Source organism: Phasianus colchicus, chromosome 3, assembly GCF_987193195.1.
Source record: "Phasianus colchicus chromosome 3, bPhaCol1.hap1.1, whole genome shotgun sequence".
NCBI classification, from domain to species: domain Eukaryota; kingdom Metazoa; phylum Chordata; class Aves; order Galliformes; family Phasianidae; genus Phasianus; species Phasianus colchicus.
In genome coordinates, this window is record NC_143438.1 from 52,772,580 (window position 1) to 52,789,901 (window position 17,322).

Genomic DNA, 17,322 nt, shown 5'->3' on the forward strand with positions numbered 1-17,322 from the left:
TACGGACCTGACAGGAATTTCACAGTCTCTTGACTTTTCAGCCCACTCATGTGCATTCATCAGAAACCAGTCACATCTGGCTGCCAGGATGGGGGGTTAATTTTCTCTAAATGCCTCAGCAGTTTTGTTCTAGCTGAAGCAAACTCTGTGACTGCAAAGCTGATGAGTAAAATATTTCTACTTCACCCAGTTTAACTCAAAACCGATAGCCTCGGGACATATTGAACCTTTCTTAAAAAAAAAAATAATCTTTTGAAGCTTTCTGAATGGCACATCAGGTCAGGCCAAAGTTTAAAATGCACGTTTAAGACTTTGATGGACACAAGGGCTTTTTTTTTTTTTTCCTTCACTGTGTAAAGCTTATCACAGCTTGGCAATGTGTGCTTTAGTGCATGACAAAACTAAAGAGAATTAACTTAGCCATCAACTACTCAGGGAGAACAATAACAGGAAAGAAATTTCCAGATAGAACTTCCTATTAATCTACCTAGCTATAGCCATGTGACATGAAAGCATCTAACAACACTAAATTACACCAAGTGCCGCAGCTGAGAGTGACGCTACTTAATAAAAGCATTTTCTAAAGATTCATAACAAAGATAACACCTATGGTAGGAATTGCAATCGTTGCAAAGAATTCTTGTTGGCAATATTCAGAGTAGTAATGTTCACCTGATAGGACACTGCTTTTTGTTAACATTAACTATTGTTACAATGTGCAACTCAAGATTTGTATCAGCTTTTTCTTAATCTGCAACTCATAAACATGGTGTTGCAGGTCTCAGGCCAGAAGAAAAATATTTTAATACAATCTGAAAATCTGTTAACACCAAATGTTTTTGAAAGACCGTGTATTTTGGTAAATTTGGCAAAAATTGCTCCATACTCAAATCAGCTGGAATTTAGAAAAATGGAAGATTAAACTACCTAGCTTACCTCTTAGTGGAAATACATGGTTTTGTGTTTCATTGAGTCAATTATTTCAATAAATGGCATAGCTATTGTTAGCATGAGGCCTTCAAGCTGGATTAACACAATGAATTGTACTATTCCTTCAGAAATATTACATTTCATTAAGGTCAGTGCCAGAGGTCAATAATCAGATCAGTTATAAAGAAGCTTTTACATGATAAGATATGACTAGTCTTTAGGATCAAGTGCACTGTACCAGGTGAAAAATATACTTTTTCAAAAGAATGTAGATTATAGTAATATCAAGTGAGCTATTACAGCCTAGAGAGTAATTAGCTCACATTTTCAAAATTAATGGCCTGATTTTCAGAGATACTGAGTTACCACAAGTCCCGTTAGATTCTATGGAAGTAGTGAGTACTCTGTTTTTGTAAATGAGGCTGTAAAATATTTAAACAGATCTTTGTACGTAGGTTGTTTTTTTGGGGGGTTTTTTTGTTTTTTTTTGGTTTTTTTTTTTTTTTTTTTTGAGTGATGCCAACGTGTATTAGAAATAGCACGATGGAATGTAGATGAACTCAATAAGAAATATAAAATATTGATCTGAATCACAGCCAAAGCTAGAAACGAAATAAGAATGTTTTTCAGTTTGAAGATTTTCAAAGAGCTACCGCTCATTTCCTTCTATATTAAGAAATATTTTTTTTTTTCCAGAAATAAATTTCCAGCTGCCTTTGGTTCTGTTGTTAATTCAGCTATTTTCAGTTCTCATGTTGTTTGATAAGATTCTGGAGTCAGAAAAAAAATGTGGATGACAGAGGAGCAAAACAACTTGTGACATTTTAATACTACAATCTGCTTCAGTCCAATAGAAAAACTGCTTAAGTAGAAGACTGTCTTTGGATTATCAAATTTCCAATTTTTTGTAAAAATGTGAAATAGTTTCCAGATACATTGTCATTATGAGGAAAACAGAAACTGGGGGAGCATGTCAAAAGATTTGTCACTGAAAGGTGAAAGGGATCAGTGGCTATGCAGTTCAATTTCTCTCCAGGGTTTTGTCTTGAGAGAATAAAAAATGTGTTCCATAGTTTTGAGGTCTGACTATTTGAAAATTGCTATCATAATTACTGAGAAACTGGCAGTTTATAATGGCTAGTGTTCAATAAGACCTTCGCTAATGTTTCTCATTTCAAAGAACCAACTAACTCCTTGCAAATTACAAGCCTGATAGCTGTTGTTACTATTCTAAATGTCTTGCACCTAATGTATTTCTTATTTTGAATACATTTTATTGTGCCTAGCATAGTGAAGACTAAATTCAATATTTATCAATTTTACAATATTAATTGCAACATAAATAACATTACGGTACACAATTAGAAATATGTGCCTATTTTGGAAAGTAACAGCTTGATCAAATAATGTTACATGAAAGCTTCATGACTCACTAACCGAGGAGGGGCAACATAAGTTCCTAAGCCAACTTCAGAGCTGTAGCTATTGGAACAAACTAAACCAGAAAATTCTCAGTGAAACTTTTTCCTTCGATCCTCTTATTGGTCATATAATATAGTTGTTAGCTTCTCCTTATGTTTTACATTGTTATCATATGTAGAGGCTTATAAAGTCATAGCACGCAAGAGTTGCATATATGGCATTACTGCTAATTCTTCATTTTTAATTGCTTTGTTTCATTATTTTAATTATTCATAAGACCTATGTGACATTTAGAATAAACACAAGATGTTTGATCTAGTAAAACAGCAAAGTTCTGAATTACATAAAACACAGATATTAGAGTAGATCTAATTTATGAGATATTATAGGCAGGACCAGGATGCCATCTGTCTCAAAGGAAGATTCTCTTTTAATTCTACCAAACATTTAACATTTGATCAAAAACATACACTTCTTTTAAAAAACTGTACTGATGTTACCTTTATTAGACATCAATCTACTCTCAATTAGTGGGTACAAGCTCAAAGTGGGTGATATTTTTGTATATGACATGACAACTTCATAAAAATCATCTAAAATAATTATAGGTCTGTGGAAAACTAATGACTGTGAACAGTCATGAGCAGATTTTTCCATTTTTGTCAACTAAAATTTTTAAAGACATTGTTCCTTGTAAGCACTCGTGAGCCTTTTACTGTTCACAGTCTTGATCAGACTGTGTATGAATCTTGCCAAGCAAGTGAGAACGCTTACCACTAAATAACTCCACTATGCACATAAACCAACTCCAGAAAGCAATTTCTTGTACATCAGATCAAGAATACAGCAATGAAACTTATTTTCTTTATAATGGCTGTTACTAAGACATTTAAAGATTTAGCAGAAGATGAAGTTGCAGCCACAGTAGGCAGCTAGATCTACTTATCAAGGGACTGAAAAAATTTGTGGACATTAAAATGAAGAAGAAATGTACTAAGTAGCAGCAAAAATGGAAAAATACACATAACAGAAGCAGATGAGAGAAACAGATGGGCAGAGGAGTCTCACTAGACTCAGCCCACCATCAATACCATATTTTGATGGAATATTATGAACCTAGACCATTTAACATTTACAATAAACAATTGAGATATCAGCCATACATACAGCAATCCAGAAGCTAAAAAACATCAAGGCAAACAACAACGATCACATCACCAAAAAATGGAGCACTAGATCCCACCGTTTAAATTAACACCATTCAGAGAAAAAAGATCCCTCCCCTCCCTCCTGCAAGAGAAATGCTTTGCAGTGTAATACTCCACAGGAGATAAGATGAAGCTGGACACAAATCTCAGTCTGGATTAAGCTGATGTGAACATGAATGAACTACAGATATTCACAGCAAGAGCCATCTTAAAATAATATCCTAAATGCAGTACATCACCGATTTTTAAAAACTCTTGGAAGCTTATGTATACCTGCAGTCACATACTGGGCATTAATCAGTTTGGCGCTGCAAAAGCAGGGAACAATGGGAGATAAGTGTTCTTTGATGAACAAGGATCTTGATTGTAACTGCAGAAACATTTCACATTTTTATGGCTGCCACACGGAACTCTTGGCATGTTAACCAAATCATTTAACTCTAGCTTTTCAAGATAGCTGGAAAGGGGAAGGGTTGCATCCACTTTAAGTCTTACTTTCCACAGATGATTAGCAATGCCATATTCCCCTAAAGACAGTGGGAAGACCTGAAATCATAAGTAGAATTCTATTAAAACACAACTCTGGTTTAAATGAAGAGAATATAATTCTTTTGATACTACTCTTGACTGACATTGGTGCTACAGAAACCTGCCCTTCTGAGTTCAGTGTAATATTATTTCATAATTCTGCAGTAATCCCTCTTAACATAAGACATTCATTTATTACAAAATGTAATAAACCAAGATGTAACTAACACAAATATTAACTACCAGTCATTGCTATCACCTAATATGATTTTCAGATCTAAGTAACATACCACTACTTTTCAAACAGAGAATAATGTCACTTTGAAATGTACATTTTCTCTATTTTAAAATGATGCTAATCTTAGATCAGAGGACCCAATATGTGTGTGTCATATTAATTCAATAGTGTACCGTGAATGCTAAATTCTATGTAAATGACATAAGCCTTATCAGTTCCATTCATTGTTACAACTCAAACAACAGCAATTACAACAACTCTACAGATTTTGGCACTGGAAGAATGGCAGATTTATTAGCAAAATCCAGTTAATATTTATCTTTTTATACTGTTCAACTACCAAGATACACCTGTACGATATACAAAGCTTCTAGGTAATGAGATATTTCTTTATTGTCAAATCTGCTGCACAGACTGCTGGTAAAGATTACATAGCTCATTTAAATAAAGCTCTTTTGTCAACAGACAGGATATACTTTAAAAATGAGTAAAAGCCTCATGAAAAAAACAAATCTCAGCTGATGCGCAAGTGTACATGGAGAGATGCACTTGTTTTTTGACCTTATTCCAGTTGTGAATGCTTTAGTAAGCAGATTAGCAATGTTAAATTACCAAAAAAAAAAAAAAAGAGAGAGAGAGAGAGAGAGAGGAAAACTGTATTTCAAGATCCACTCAAAAACAAATGCAAGAAAAGTCTGAAAAAAATCAGAGCACAATCTTACAATAAGAATAGTGGTTAAAGCAGAAAAAAAAAAAGCAATCTCAAGAAGAAAAAAAAATTAAGATGGGTATTATGATTTTTACCCTCTGTCAGAAAAACATAAGGAAAAGAGTTAATATTTTGTAAGATGAAGATATCATCCTGCTTTATTGGGCTACTTACTTTAAGCATTTTTAAAAGTAGTTTGAAGACAAAAAATGTGCATTGTGTGCTAGATTCCACAAAACATAGCCTAAAGTTTGATACTGAGTAGGCATAAAATACATGTGATTTTATTCTTTCCTCAAAGATTTCTATTGCTATACAAGAGGAATATATCCAAGTGCCTTTATCTAGGTCATTTAGTAACACTGATGATCAAACACTATTTCGTCCCCAGGAGCCCGAAAAAACAAATGGAAACATCTTTAAAAAAAAAAAAATGCAGATAATTTCCTTTGCCCTGAATCAAAGGTGTTTCTTTGTTGTGGGTTTTTGTTTTTTTTTTTTTCCCAATAATTTTTGCTGTCAAAGATCTCATCTACAGAAGACCACAAATTATCACAACTTTTGTTTGTTACTTATAAGAGGCCACTAGAGAAATGCAGCAGACAGCACATGCTGAAGTGTCAAAACCCCTCAAGTAAAGAAGATAATTCTAAGGAAGTTCCTGACCTTGCCATTATGTCCTCATGTTAAAGCAGCCATAATCTCTAATCATTCCATTTACAGTTTCTACTGCTTACTCTGAAGAGAACAAAATGCACAATAAAATACTATATCTCATCCTCTGTCCCCTCCTAAAGGATTTCTGGAGTATAATTGTTAACACATCACTCTAAAAGTAAACAAGCACTTTTGGCATTCAGAGTTAAGAATGTTTTTTTCACAAGCTTGTCATCTTAAAAATTTGTAAATAAGCTACCTGATTAATATGAACGTTACACTACTTTCTCAAACAATTCAGTAGATAATTTTCATCTTTGTGAATTCATGCTTTCTTTGCTACATTTAAAATACACTGAGATTAATTATCAAAAAGTTCTAAAGTTGTAGTTCTAGCAGAATACAGACACTCTCTTGAATAATAAACATCTAATATTATGATGATAAACTTTTATGTTAACCTGTTCCTTCTGATTCAGATTATTACCATTATATTTGCAAAATAGTAACATGAAATTCAAAAGAACAAATTTTACTTTTCTTGATGACATATACATTTATCGTTCAGTGATCATCAATCAACACCGTCTTGCTCTCTGGCCAAAAACTCATCTGTCGTTACTATTTGGGTTGTATTTTGAGGCCTTTGCCACTTGCCAGCAATCTTGTCTGAGACCTGCTAATCACTAGGCCACCTTGAGGACAGTCTGTGCAGTGTGACTGTGCACCACAATAGCCTAAGTCACAAAACAAGTGCCTCAGCAGTTACACATGCTCTTGGCTGAATCACCACCAGCATCCTGCTAGCAATAATAGAAACATGACCTCCAATTACCCATTTCAGGAATGAAGTGGTCTTCAGTTGAGCAAAGCCAGACTTTTCAAGGGAATTTCCTGCTTGGGTTTGCGCAATGCACATCCCACCAGCACAGGCAGCCCAGGACTGGATATCCTTACGGGGCAACATGAGTACTGAGAGGTAAGTATGCTTCCTGGAAGGCAATGAATCAATCAGAAGAACAGCTGGCCAATTAAGACGTGCATAACTTTTTGCCAGATGTTACCTCGGTGCTGATGGCTGACTGCATCTTAGAGATGCACACAGTTTCTCAATCCCTGGGGCTACCTTCATATCGTTAAATAAACGGAGCCAGGAACTACCCTCTATGCTAAGAGGCACAGGCTGGCTTTGTCCACACACCACAGTCCACTACCATTTCTCAGCCCTGTGTGATAGCCTCACCGTCCTAAAGCACATATAGCATATCACGGATATGCAGTGAGGGATTAACTGTGGAATGACTGCACAAACGAGAAAGCTGTGCGTCAGCTTACATAGGTGAAACAGAAGTATATGCTGCATACCTTTGGTTGCAGCAAAGCCACTTGAGATAGTAGAGCTGAGGAAATAAAGCTAGTGCTGTCCTGTCTATGATGCCTGCTTGGAGCAATCTCTGGTGCATGTTACTCCTTGACTTGTCTTAAAAACTGTTAGCTCAAACAAACCAAAACAGGACAGAGCACTATAAATAAGCAGTATAGAGGACTGTGCTAGACTTTAGCCCTCTTGTAATTTCCAGGTATGATGTAGCCTTCATAGACAAATAGTATATTGAGCTTCGTGGTGAAAGTGTCTTGGAAAGAGCAGACAGGCACATGCTCTTCATAAATAATAGGGTTTGAATTCTTAAGCAGTAGGTCTCTGTGGGAAGGATGAGATTAGGAAGAGAATATGAATGTTTTATGGGATCCCTCTACAATAAATAGAGGAAGATAGGTAAGATATATGTGGCTGAGGTTTTTAAATTGCAGTCTTTAATTAAGTTGTCAACTGACTTGAATTTGGTGTCCTTAGTCTAGCCAAACATACTTTTCTTCTTCTGTAGCACCAGAGATTTCAGAATTTTCAGAAAAGTTCTTCAACTTACTCATCTTCTTCATTGCTTTGACTCTAGCTCAGAATTATGACTAGCTCTGAATTATGTCATTAGTCCAGAAAACAATTTTCCTTCTTGCTTGGCCCAGAGGATGACACAATGTGACAGCATGGCCTTTCTTGCTGGCCAAACATAAACAACTTTTGAGGTTTACAAAGAGTCAAATTCCATACCCACCACACCTACACATCAGCTTCTCACTACAATCATTCATCCTATAAGATTCCTGGAAACATTCTTTCTGAGACCTCCAAAGAGATATTTCATTCTCAGATCTGGGAACACAGACATCCAAATAGGCAGTAATTGTTAGTTCAACTGTTCCTTCTGTCACCGCCTCCCTGCCTTCGGTCAGGATGGACACTGTATTGTAACATTAATATTACAGGGAAGGCAGAGAGTAAAATGGTGTTCATGGAACAAAGTGGAGTTTACAATCTGTTAGAAACATAGCTTCAATTTATCATATTATGTACTGGATTACCTAGTTACTAAGATAATTGGGACAAAAAAAGACAGGCCTTGCCTGAGCCTTTTGTCCACAAAAGGGCCTAGGGATTCAGCCACATTTCTGCACATTGTAAGCACATTGTGAGGGGAAGGAAATGGCTCAATGGAGTCACATGCCATCAGCAGTCAAATCACTGAGCAAATTCTGCAAGTCTCATTGTATAGGAAATACTGAGGGTGCCATGAAGACTCAAAGAATGTGATATAGGATAGCACTTCAACCAAAGGAAAAATTTAAATATCACAAAAGCACTGATTCATTGCACTTCCTTATTTCAGTTCTTAGAAGCCCACAGAGAATTTTAAGTGGTGTGACATACAAGATGGCTAATAAAGACACACTCTACTGTTAACTTGCACTGGGCCAACTGCAAGAGTACGGTTTCAGTGGTGCCTTTTTATAACCAAGGAGAGACTTCTTTGTGAACTCCTAGATTCCAATATTTTGGCTTTATTTAGTCAGTTAACATTCTTTATCAGTTCTCCGTGTTTTCACTCCTGAACTTTTACTCAACCCTGCCACTTCTGTGAACATATGATATTCTTATCATTTGTCCTCAAAAGCATGCAGAAATAGGCAGTGATGTATTAGATTGTAACACTAGTGTAAATTATTTACTTTAGTTCGTAATAAATAACAAAGCAGCATTTTCTGTGGCAACAAGACAAGGCGTATTGCTGCTTCTAAAAACTTTAATATTAGGATTGTAATCTGCTTATCACTTAGAGATTTAATGTAGAAGCTAAATCGCTTTTCATTTGCTGATATACTAGGAAGTTCCCAGATACTTCATCATTTCTAAAGGAGAAGGAAAATTATTTGTGGGCATTTCTGTTTTCTAGAAGGAGTCATTCTTAGTTTCAACCTACTAAATTTTCATCTGCAGATGAGGAGTGCTAACTGACACTCCCCTGGTCCACTCACCCGCAAGACCCATTACATTCTCTCCATGTCTGCATATTGCAGTTTCCAGCCTAATGAAAATTTGCCCCCTGAATGCAGGTCTTGTCCTGTGGTTGACTGGGAAAACAGGATGTGCACCCACGAGTCAGAACTGTTGTGCCCTTGTTCCAGAGCACAGACAAAACCTGAAACGTGCAACACTGAATCTTCAGTTTCACAAGAGCCTTCCAGGAAAAGGGGAAGAATATCAACAAATGCTGCAGATTGCAGCACTCTGGTGAACACGCCCAAATGGGACAATCCTATTTTCAATTTATGAGACAAATTGAATCCCAAAAGGAACAATAATAGTTAAATTAACTACAGTAGTGAAACAACTAAAGCCAAGTTTGCACAGCATCCGTAATGGCCCTTTCTGTCACTTCGACTTTTCAGCAAGGAAAATGGAAATCCTAAGAGGCCAGGCTGTAGCCCAGATAGAACCAAGTCTCATCCCTTAGCACCACAACGGGGAGCCTATAAACACTGACAAGGCTGACTGCTTTGAAATTGCAGTCCCTTAAAACACTGACATTCTTGGCCCCAGTGGCACAAAGCCTCAGGACCTGTGCCCCAGATTTAGGGAAACATCTCAGTACCCTCAGGTTTCAATTGTCTGGTTCTTGTGTAAGCCACCAGAGTTCTCACTCCAGAATTGGGACCTGAGTCCCTACTGCAGATGCCACACAGACATGCTGCCTACACCTCATTAGCATTGTTGGCAGATTTTCATTTGTTACAATCACTTATGTGTGTTTCTCAAACAAAAAAATGAAAAAGCCAAATCTTAAATATGATTTGATTTATCCATAAGAATTGTAGCATTTCATTCCATGTACTATATTTAGAAAGCAATTTTTTTTATCTCTCTATATAGAAAGCACTGAAAGAAAAAGATTAGACAAAAATTGTTGAGCACTACTTCCAAAGATGTATATATTTAATGGAATCTACCTTAAAATTTCTGTCTATGTTCACTTTTCTTCTTAGCAAGGATTGCAAACATGGAGTCACCTTTTTCTAACTGTTGAAAAATCCTCCAGAACAGATGGAATTTCAAGCATGTATGAAAACAAGGAAGTCATTACTTTCATATAAGCTTCAGATTGATTTTCACTGCGTTTGTCAAGAATGTAAGGCTCCTAATCCTTCTTTCAAATGCAGTCTGTATACATGCTTTCAAACAGTAGTTTTGCTTAATACATAGAGCTGACAGCAATAATAAATAGGACAAACCCCACATTTTTGGTTAAGCTACAGTAATGATGTAGTAGTTAAGCCATTAATGACTTGAGCCAGTGACCATGAGTCAGGTCCCACCTATCTTGATTCCCAAGTTTCTTAACAGTCACAATTACACAAATAGAGTCAGTACTATCAGTTCCTGATTACCAAATAAATGAAAGATGTAAAAAGGAATCCAGTTAATGTCTTTATAATCACATACAATTACCTTAAAAGGATAATAAAAAGGAAAGATAAATGTGCAGAAGTTAGCAAATGCCAGACCTACAGATGCTTTTGCTAATTTAAGACCCTATGTTTTATGACAGTCTTATTTATGTTTCATAGTCTTTTTCCTATCCTTTTCAAAGCAATGGGCAAAGTCACTTTGTGAACAGATCAGCAAATACTCTAGAGTATCTCTGCAGAAGAATACTACTGCAGAGTATAATGATATTCCATCTGAGATATAGCTAAAAGTGGGTGAGTTTCGTAGATTTTCTTGAGAGCAAATGACAGCTAAGATTTAGGAATCCTTAGTTCTTTCTTAATCTCTGAAGGGAGAGCGGTCTTAAAAGACAAAGGTTCTTCCATTTCTCCAGAGACTGACAAATTTACTGGAAAATTCCAGTGTCTCCCGAAACCACTCTTTTTTCATTTTTCCATATCACCATTAGCCCACATTTGTCATGCCTCCATGTCTTCTTACTTCCAGACCTTCCTCACAAGACATCTTAATCTCACATTCCTAGTATTCCCTAAAAGACAGTAAAATCTATACCTTAACTGTATCCTGAAACAACAAATTAACAGTGGGATAAAGTGAGTTCTTTCCATACTAGAACCACATTTCAACACGGCAAATAAAGCACTATGGAGCATGTTCTACCACTTAATTTGTTCCCTGGCTTAATTTCAAAATTTCCCATGTGCTCTCTTCCAGACAAAGTCAGCATATGACTCACTATAGGAACTGCTACCAGAAAACTATATATCCCCTGGTACCCTACATGTTAATATGCTACATCTCATGGCATGGTATACATATCTTCTCTTAAATACTGTTTAAAGCAAACTACTGTGGTACATTACTGTGACAGAAATACAGTAGTACATAGTGTTATCCATCAGTTAGGGCCATAAGACCCCAATGAGCTCCAGAGGATGGAAATCAATGGTCAAGTGCTGTGCATTGTGGATAAGACAGTGACAAAGTCAGCACCAGTGCTGCGGAAACCATTAAGAAACAAACATCATTTAGGCTTGAGCTCAAGGAGCACTTCATGGTTTCCTATTTTTTTTTTTTTTTAAGCTGTTGAAGTAATGCTGTCAGTCCTCCAATGCAATGATAATGGTGAAAAAAATGGCATGCTAAAATGTTTTTAATAGTGATTTCTTGATATAGAGCTGGACTGGCCAGATTGAAAAATTACTCAAAATATATTATGAACCTTAAAGTTTGTTTAACTGTCTTCTATCATATGGCCTTATACATCTTTAAGTCCTACAAAACACAGCAAAATTAACACAACACATTCCTCAATCAGGGATATTTGCCTTGGAGGATCATAATGTGATCTTCCCTGGTGCATTTAATTAGTTCCCTGTTCTACGTGCATGTTTTGTCCTGAATCACCCTTGTGATATCCTCACACGGGCTTCATTTTTGGCACTCTCTTACTTCTGCCTTTGGTGTCGCAAGGAAACAGTTACAATGTACACGTGTAAGCGAGGAAAGAAATAGATTTTTTGTTAAGAGCTCAGCGTGAATAAATAACCTTCCCATGCCACTCTATCTGGTCTGTGAGCCAGACAGTGCAATCGGAAGTACAATCCAATCACCACATTCAGAAATGATGTTATGCCCTCCAAATTCATCTTGCTTTTTTTTTTTTTTTAAAGAAAATTTGGGTGCACAAATAAGAAGGGGAACAAACTATGCTTCAAAAGCTTCGCACTGCAGGAGATCCTGAGAGCAGAAGCACAGGGCACACACCAGGCTTACCTCTGTTTCAGTACAGACAGAGGCACTAAACCCTAGATGACAAAATTAGTGTCTGTTTCAAAACTAAAGACTAGATTCACTAGCATGCCAACTGTTTTTCAGTCCTCAAATACAAAATAACTGCTTATTTGGATGCTTTAGTCTATTCTAGAGCTTAGAATGTAAAGAATGCATCAATAAACTGAGAGCTATTAACATAATTTATTTTAAAAAAATACTAACAACAAACCAAGAAAAAAAAAAACAGATGGAGACTCTTAACATGAATAATTTTTTTGCTCCAAAATCATAAAGGCTCCTTCTGAGGTCAAATATATGTGCTGTATAGAATAAAATATGATCTTTTCTATTACATGAAAAGTATGCATAAAAGAAAACCACCACAGGTTTAAATCAGGAAGAAAAATGCATCTTCAGTGCAAAAACTACCTTATCTAAGGCAATCATTTCAATATAAATGCAAAGATCTTAATTTGTACGGAGACCAGACAACAGAAAATTATAGAGGTCAGCTGACTGAAATGCAGAAATTTTAAACATATGCTTAAAATCCATATAAGCTTTGAATTTGGTGCACAGCCTAGGAAAACCACTTTTGGCTACTACATCATGACTAAAAGGTTGATAACTGAAAAACTGCATGTCACTGGACATTGAGAGATCTGTAACATAAAACTCACTGAAATACAGCCACTAAGAATCTAGAGAAAGGAACTGATTATGTCATAATCTGATAAGTATTTATGACATAGCTCAAGACTGCATCTTAATAACACTTAAGTACTCTCCTAGTTCACTTCTCCCAACAGGTATCCATTTGACTAGTGTTTTTTCACTGCAGGGCCAATTAAGGTGAAATAAAACAAAAAAACCCATAGTAGTTCTGCCCAGCACTGAAAGGAGACATATATTAAAATTGCTAAAATAAGTAAAAAGATGGAGAGATTGCACAGTGATTTTAAGTCTGGATAATCATAAGATCATAAATACAACTGATAGCAAGTATCTATTTATAGTACTATTACTGATTATAATTCTATCTGTAAGAAATGAAACAATTGCATTTGCACTCCTACAGCACAAGTCTGTTTTATTTCCCCTGGATCATCTATGTATCTAGACAGGTGTGTTGGCTTTGGGCTATTTTTACCACAAAACTTCTGAAATCACAACTGTGAACCAGTTCTGCAGGTGAGAATTTTCCTGACAGAGTATTCACATTCAAATGTGGAAAGTCATCTGCTGCTTAAAGGAAAAGTGTTTTAATGTACAGCTGTGACAGTGGTTTTCAGAGCCAGCACCCTGTCTAGAACCCATATTAATAACTCTGTCTTTTTAAAGGACTGTGTTTTTCTAGTTTATATCAAGCTACTATTATCTATTATCTGGTGGAGTCACCATCCCTGGCAGCGTTCAAAGAGGAGCCTGGATGAGGAGCTGCGAGATATGGCTTAGTTGCTTGTGGTAGCAGTGGTAATGTGAAGATGGTTGGACTAGATGATCTTATAGGTTGTTTCCAACCTTGTGATTCCATGATTCTATGATTCTATGATCTAGGTGCTTAAATTTAAAGGTTTAGATACTGACGATGAAGCATGAGAGTTAGAAATCTTACTCAGCATCTAAATTAAATAGCGTTGTGTCACAAACTGGTTTGAAAAAGAACTGCAAAATCTTAAAATGAAGGCTGCAGTCACAGTCTGTCCGCTCTGAGGCTTCAGAGATTCAAAAAGCTTACCCTGAGAGCTCCAAACAGCTCTTATGCCTATTAAGAACTTACTGCTTGAGAGAGAACATGGAGTTCTTATGTGAGGAACAGTGAACTTCAATTCGGCACAACTTTCTTGACTGTCAGATTTTTAACTATTCCTTTTCATAGATTCAGGGAAAAAAAAAAAATCTAATGGGCTGCTGTTCAGAACAGTTATTCTGATGGTGAAATCCCAAAGGGAAACATGTTTCAGATATGAAGTATTCCCTCCAGAGTCCCTGGCAGTCACTAAAAGAAGAACTTCTTGATGTATAAAGACAGTGTCACCATTGTCAGAGAATACTCTAGCAGGAAATGAACCACAAATAAGAGCAATGTCTTTCTTCCTAGGAATCAAAATAGTTGTTTTTTCACCTATAAACATTTTGGAGAACAAAATCCTAATGGAACCTTACACTCACTTTGGGAAAAAAATTCTCATCTAGCTTTTTAAAATGTGCGTATACTTATGCAATTACTCAGGCTCGTAATTTATAGAAAGTAAGCCTGTACACAACATATAGAAAAGGTCTCCATCAAGAATCAAAATATAATTTTATAGAAGTTGAAATAATGTACAGTTCACAGCCAACTTAACTTTTCCAACAAATGGAGCTATAAATGCAATTTTCTGTCCTTTGCTGTGAAGAATTAATTTTAAGGTATTCATATTTTTCTTCAAGTACATCTTAAGTCTCAATTAAACCACAAAAAGCTACAATAAAGTAACATTAAGAACCAACTTAAACCCACCATAGCAAGGAAATTCAGACTTTGGCTAAAAATCTTGTCTCACTCCTCATCTTTAAATCACTCTGTTGTGGTTAAGACTTGTATGGCTTGGAAAAATGTGTGATCTTTCATATTGCACGTACTTATGTTCTAATACTTTAGTGAAAGGAAAGTCAGAATTCGCAACCTTAACTCTGAATTCCTTTACCTTTGAAGGCTTAATTCAAGCATCTATAATTACTTTAACACGAGCTTATTACATTTAATTTTTTTCTCTCTGGAATAGAAAGCAGAATTTGGAAAGCTCCTGTTGTGTACTTCAGTGGCACTTTCTAAATCTGAAAGATTGAGCACCATTTACTACATGAAACTGAATATATGCATTTTTAAATGGCACTTAGACATGAGTGGCTTAAATGTGGTAAAAAAGGCTTACACATTCCCAATATAAGTTACAAATTCAAACATTCAGGCATGAAAATCTTTTCCCTAAGTTGTTTTCAAGCTTCATCCTTTTTTCTGCAATAACTAAAGCAAAGCCACAGTAGCTGCAGCCATTTGCATCTAAGGAAGAGATGTTTTGCTTTGGTGATATAGTTAATGAGTCTAAAAATATTCAGTATAATAATTCTGTCAAAGCCCCCACAGTCTCCTCAATGAGCAGAAGCCTGCAGGATTCCAATGGGGAGCCAAGTAATGAGCTCTCAGCATTCGCTCCCACACCGTCCAGACGAAATATACTCGGGCCTCGACGGTTCCACATCATTAGCAACATGAAACAAAGACACATGCTTGACTTTAATAAGCGACTAAAGTTGCTGGCTTATTAGGCTGTCACTGCACATAAACTCTATTTCAGTGTGACAAAACAGTTCCCTGCAAACAAAAAAAAAAAAAAAGGGGGATTAAAAAAAGAAAAAGAGTAAAGGAGGGGAGCACTTCTGCAAACAGAGGTTGGTGTGATTTAATGCAGTAAGTGATTGAATGAAGTTGAGCAAAGGCACACAGGAAGTGATGGGTTTCTGACACCCTCTCTCACGGGCATGCTGCAGACTGCAGTCTCACTGCTGGAGACGATGGTTACGGTGGGCTGCAGTGATCAGACTGTGGGCATATGTGACTGAGTTTTAGTTGATATTCCTGCAAGACAGGAAGTGGAAAAGCTTATTTCCCACTGGGAAAAGGTTCAGGCATGATTAACTTGGGCATGACCAAATAGGTCAATGATATGACAATGAGTGTCTAGCACAATAATTAAGTGGGGAAATGCATGTGATTTGTTTCTTCTTGTTCTTCAGATACCAATAATGTATCAGCAAGGACTAATTTAATCTCTTTTATCGTATATATCACATATAAAATCTGATAGCAATACAGTACAGTAGCCTTCCTTTATTCCTTTAAGTTATATTTATCATTGCAGCAACAATGTCACAATGATGACCACTCATCAGTGTTTGAACTTTGATTTTTTACTTACAGAACTACTGAGGAACTTTTGAAATCTTGATTTCCATTAAAAGTATACCCATATAGACAGAAGAAAATCCCTCAGAAACAAAATCGTAGAATGGCTTGAGTTGGGAGGAAACAAAGCCCATCTACTTCCACACCCCTGACATGATGGGGTTCCACCCATTAGATCAGGCTATCCAAGAGCCATCCAACCTGGCCTTGAACACCTTCAGCATAAGAACCAACCACGAGGTGGCTATGCCACTCATTTGAAGGTCAAAGATAAAAGCTCACGCTCTGTTCTGCTTTAGTTCAGAGCAGGTTTGGATATTTTCCTACATTGCAGAAACCAGTATAACTTAAACAGAAGAGAATGGTAAAAATCTATGCACACATATTCAATAATCTTTCCTTGGAAAAACCATCTAGATTATTTGAGAGTTGGTAAAGACTCCAGCCTGCACATTTAAGCAACTTAACATGAATAGAAATCGTGACGGAGGCCCTAAGCCTATGTTCCTTTTGAAGTTTCTAAATAAAATCCTATGAAGAATTTAGTTCAGAAAAATTGTCATGTTTTCAAGGGAAAAAAAAAAAAAAGTAACCAGCTACACTCAACTTGCTTAAACATTTATTTACTCCAGAATAATTTTCACCAATGTTACCTGCTTTCTGCGCTCATTCTCAGACATTTTTGATAGTGGTAATACACTTTCAGAATGCAGCCATATTAAACATCATTGATATGTTTATGTGTATAGTCGTGGGCACATTTAGGAAAACAATCTATTGATGTAAGGGTATCAAAGACCTATAGCTCGTGGGAGTTATATAATGCTATTTTTTTCTTTCTTTTTTTTTTTTTCAAAGAATAAGGGCTTTTGTAGGTATTTGAATAACTCTTTTATACTTCCAGTTGAGGAGACAATTTAAAAAGGTATCTGAAGTGAAAGACAGAACCTTGGTGCTGGTTCAATTTGTTGATATATCAGAATTTCTACAGGGAAAAAAAAAAAAAGATTTATCTTTCTAAAACATGAATTTTAACACAAAAGCAGTGGCTAATCTTTGTAA

The 17,322-nt window shown here is 36.2% G+C and overlaps 1 protein-coding gene across 15 annotated transcripts in view; it reads right to left on the reverse strand.

The window, feature by feature from the left end:
- CCDC178 (coiled-coil domain containing 178) overlaps positions 1-17,322 on the reverse strand; it is a 182,321-nt gene that overhangs the window by 18,621 nt on the left and 146,378 nt on the right. The gene's annotated exons all lie outside the window — the stretch shown is intronic.